The sequence below is a fragment of the Camelus dromedarius genome, chromosome 2, assembly GCF_036321535.1.
Source record: "Camelus dromedarius isolate mCamDro1 chromosome 2, mCamDro1.pat, whole genome shotgun sequence".
Classification (NCBI taxonomy): domain Eukaryota; kingdom Metazoa; phylum Chordata; class Mammalia; order Artiodactyla; family Camelidae; genus Camelus; species Camelus dromedarius.
Window position 1 is genome coordinate 36,720,408 of NC_087437.1, and position 5,009 is coordinate 36,725,416.

The 5,009-nt window shown below is 34.7% G+C and overlaps 1 non-coding gene across 1 annotated transcript; it reads left to right on the forward strand.

Annotated features, from left to right (window-relative positions):
• The first annotated feature begins 776 nt into the window (after positions 1–776).
• TRNAT-AGU (transfer RNA threonine (anticodon AGU)) lies at positions 777–849 on the forward strand. The gene has a single exon. It is a non-coding gene; the product is annotated as a tRNA-Thr (tRNA).
• Positions 850–5,009: the final 4,160 nt, after the last annotated feature.

The following is a 5,009-nucleotide window of genomic DNA, read 5'->3' on the forward strand; positions in this document are numbered from 1 at the left end:
AATCTTTGCATTTCCAATTATAGCGGAATCTTCCACCACCACCACCCCCATCTCCTTCCAATTAAAACAGTATTTTTAGAAATGGAAAGTTTCAAGGTTAAGATTTATATTTCTAACATGACATTTTAAAAAGTTCTTATATTTTTTCACTGAAAAATTGTTGCAAGCATCTGGGAGCAGAGGTTGGGATTTTTTTTTTTTTTTTAAGAAAAAGGGATCTGTTTTCCCAGAATAGTATTACGTGCATGCCTGAGCCTGTAGGTATACTATTGCTTTAATCTACTTTGCTTTCTCAAGGGGATCAGATGAAAGGCCTGACTCTTCATTTGACCTCTGGTGTTCAGCTCTGTTGATGAGGAAAAATCTAACCTGCATCTGTCTGTTTCTTATCACTCTCTTATTGCTTTTCTTCCTCCTTTTCCTGAACAGTGTTCTTTATCAGTATCCACCTCAACTACCAGAGCTTGAAGATCCTCCTCTCACAGAATACTGGAGCAGTCATGCTCAATAGCACACTTAGATATGATGCTGGCTGTGGATGGCATTGATGAAATAGAATCCCCTGAGTCTTAGAATATTCTCATAAATAAATTCTCATAAATAAAAAATAAATAAAATACATTTTACCCAGCTTCATAGGTAACTAAAAAAAAAATCAAATGAAATTTAAATTTAAATCAGTGATTATCCTGATGTTATTCAAATTATTCAGAATATTCTGCAATATGAAACTAATGACTTAAATTAAAATTAATATAATTCTGTTTGTCAAGGAGGGAGGGTGTAGCTCAGTGGTAGAGCATGTGCTTAGTATGCACGAGGTCCTGGGTTCAACTCCCAGTACCCCCATTAAAAAATAAAAAAAAAATAAATAAATACATAAATAGATAAATTCTATTTGTCAAAATCTACAGATATCACTTTCAGTTGATAAACTATCAGACATTTTTATTAACAAATACGTAGATTGGTTTAATATATCAGTAAATGATGACTTTACTGACATCTACTTTGAACATTTTAATGAATGATTTTATATCATTTTATGTCTGAAATTAGTCATATAAATTTCTTATGGAATGTGCAAAAGTGAAAAATCTGTGTAAGATGAGATAAACTTGTGTAATAAATATGTGTATTTAAAATGTATAGGAAAAAGTTACCTTGATGTAAATTTTTTTGAAAAATTAATTTTTAAGTGACCTTTTGTGTTTCAGAATGGCTAGATCAGGAAAAAGTTCTCTAACCTTTGTTATTCCATTAGAAAATATCATCTGAATGTCCTCAGGATGAATTTAACTAAAAATGTCAAAAGAGCAAGGGGCAACTAGTGGTATATCATGAAATCATGGGTGAAATGTTAAGGCAATTTTGCAGCGGAGATATGTGGTGACTGGGAGAAGGTATGACAAAGGTGTAAGTAAGATGACTGTAAACAGAAAAGATGTGATTGCATATAGAGGAATAATCCTAGTCATAATAAACTATACATAATTGATGATCTAATCTCAACAAAAGCATTGCTAAATATTTCACATAATTATCATTCAGTTTTCACATCACACTTATAATTAAAGTAAAAAAAAAAAAAAGACGTAAAGAAACAGAGACTGAGAGAATTTAAAGTACCCATGTTCCCAGAATAGTTTTAAAGCTATGATTCATTCTAGATTGATTTAACTACCCAGCTTTTCTCATAACTGTGATATTCTACATCTTCCCTCAGCACCACACTGCACTGCACTATCTCCTGGTGCATAAATTGATTCCCTGATACTGTATGTTCCATGTGACTTGATAGAGCAAAGTAGAATAAATATAACCTCAGCTATTTAATATCTAGATTTATTTTACAGTTTGGGAAAATGAATTTACATTAACAGCTTAAATTTAACTCGCCATATACTTTTTCTGTTTTTTTCTGCCACAAATGTGGTTTAATGCCATATTGCCTGCTCATCACATGAGTTCTTGTATCTGAAACTGACTAGAGTAAAACACGAGACCATGCTACATGATAATCCTTTAAATTTATAGTCACCGAATTCAAGTCGATACTGCCTGTAAATTATGACATTTTCTTAGTTCCTGCTCTCCAAGATAATTTTACACTCTCCCCTTTAATTTTCTCCTTTCTTTCTTTTTTTAACATTTTTTATTGATTTATAATCATTTTACAATGTTGTGTCAAATTCCAGTGTATAGCACAATTTTTCAGTTATACATGAACATATATATGTTCATTGTCACATTTTTTTCTCTGTGAGCTACCATAAGATCTTGTATATATTTCCCTGTGCTATACAGTATAATCTTGTTTATCTATTCTACGATTTTTGAAATCCCAATCTATCTCTTCCCACCGCCCGCTCCCTTGGCAACTACAAGTTTGTATTCTATGTCTGTGAGTCCATTTCTGTTTTGTATTTATACTTTTTTTTTCTTTCTTTTTTTTTTTTTTTTCAGATTCCACATATAAGCAATCTCATATGGTATTTTTCTTTCTCTTTCTGGCTTACTTCACTTAGAATGACATTTTCCAAGAGCATCCATGTTGCTGCAAATGGCGTTATGTTGTCGGTTTTTATGGCTGAGTAGTATTCCATTGTATAAATATTACCACCTCTTCTTTATCCAGTCATCCGTTGATGGACATTTAGGCTGTTTCCATGTCTTGGCTATTGTAAATAATGCTGCTATGAACATTGGGGTGCAGGTGTCATCCTGAAGTAGGGTTTCTTCTGGATATATGCCCAGGAGCGGGATTCCTGGGTCATATGGTGAGTTTATTCCTAGTCTTTTGACGAATCTCCATACTGTTTTCCACAGTGGCTGCACCAAACTGCATTCCCACCTGTAGTGTAGGAGGGTTCCCTTTTCTCCACAGCCTCTCCAGCATTTGTCATTTGTGGATTTTTGAATGATGGCCATTCTGACTGGTGAAAGGTGATACCTCATTATAGTTTTGATTTGCATTTCTCTGATAATTAGTGATATTGAGCATTTTTTCATGTGACTATTGATCATTTGTATGTCTTCCTTGGAGGATTGCTTGTTTAGGTCTTCTGCCTATTTTTGGATTGGGTTGTTTATTTTCTTCTTACTGAGTCGTATGAGCTGCTTATATATTCTGGAGATCAAGCCTTTGTCAGTTTCATTTGCAAAAAATTTTTCCCATCCCGTAGGTTGTCTTTTTGTTTTACTTCTGGTTTCCTTTGCTGTGCAGAAGCTTGTAAGTTTCATTAGGTCCCATTTGTTGATTCTTGCTTTTATTTCTGTTGCTTGAGTAGACTATTCTAGGAGAAAATTTTTGAGATGTATGTTAGATAATGTTTTGCCTATATTTTCCTCTAGGAGGTTTATTGTATCTTGTCTTATGTTTAAGTCTTTAATCCATTTTGAGTTGATTTTTGTGTATGGTATAAGGAAGTGTTCTAGCTTCATTGTTTTACATGCTGCTGTCCAGTTTTCCCAACACCGTTTGCTGAAGAGACTGTCTTTATTCAATTGTATATTCTTGCCTCCTTTGTCAAAGATGAGTTGACCAGAAGTTTGTGGGTTCATTTCTGAGCTCTCTATTCTGTTCCATTGGTCTATACGTCTGTTTTTGTACCAATACCATGCTGCCTTGATGACTGTAGCTCTATAGTGTTGAATTTTCTCCTTTCTTTGAGCTTTCATCATCTTTTTTCCTATTCTGTTGCTTAGCTGAACTTTTTGCTTCTTATTCCACAGTGGAAAAAAATAAGAGTTAGAACAGAGTTTTTCAAAAACTCATTGCCATATTTTATAATTAATTCCCTTCTATGTATACATATCTAACTTCTCATTTATTACTACAGATGAATTGTCCAAGTCCCTTTCCAAAGCAATGCTTCTAGTTTTTGCTCAAGATCCAATACTCTTATTTTTAAATGCAATACCCCAGCAATTTTCCGCTTCCCCACATCATGAATTTTCTCTATCCTTTCCAGATCAGTATGATTAGCATTCAAACATGCTTTGATTTCTTCCCTTTAAAAAGCCCACACCAGTACTACCCTATACGTCCTTCCCCTGCTCATTCTTTCCTGAAAAAGATCAGCTGTTTGTCCCTGTTATTCCACAGAAGCTGATCTCTATTTTTCTACATCTGTTGGTCAGTTCTCAGTCCACAGCTAACTTGCTTTAGCAGCGTTTGTAATATTAGTTAAATCTTTCTTCCCTGAAGCTCTTTTCTTGGCAAACAGTATTACACTTTCCTGGTTCAACTTCCAATTCACTGGGTGCTTTTCTTCCTCATTTGCTGGTTCCTCCTAATTAATTCTCAGCACTGGTATGTATGAGAACACAGTTCTTGGACCTCTACATTTCCCTTGTTCTACATTATGGATGGAGGAAATTTAAACATAAAATAAAAAATGGAATTACTCATGATCAATAGTGAAGATGCTACCCCAAAAGTTAACGACCCCAGTTCTTGTCAAACTTGAATAATAAATTTACAGCCAGGAGATGGTGCATTGTGTAGAAAAAATTTTTAAAGATTTATTTAGAAAACGAAAAGTACACATCGAAGAATGGTCGGTGGACTGATCCAAGGGAGAAAAAGCAGCAGTTTTTGTCCCTCTTTTCTCTTATACCCTTGCTTAGAGGTGGTCTCTTGATTGATTGATGGCTCTTGTCCCTGGAATGCTTAGTCATGTTTGGCCCCTTGTGCTTATCTTTAAAAATGGTGTACACAGAAAAACCCATAGAGGCATCCTAAACCACATTGTTAATTATAATACAATGAACATTCAGTTGTGTCTAGTTAAGTCGTTTCTGCTGTTGCGCAGTCGTGGCTGTCGGGTTCCAACCAGTTTTTGCTGGCGCTCATTTAAAAGAAGTAAAGTCCCTTTATGCTGGAGGCGGGTATAATGTCATCTTTCGGACCATCCTTCCTCTCCACCTGTCTGCCTGGTGCCCCCATTTATCTAACTAACAGAAATAGATAGTCTTTAAAAACCCTTACAATTAATAGAAGGGAA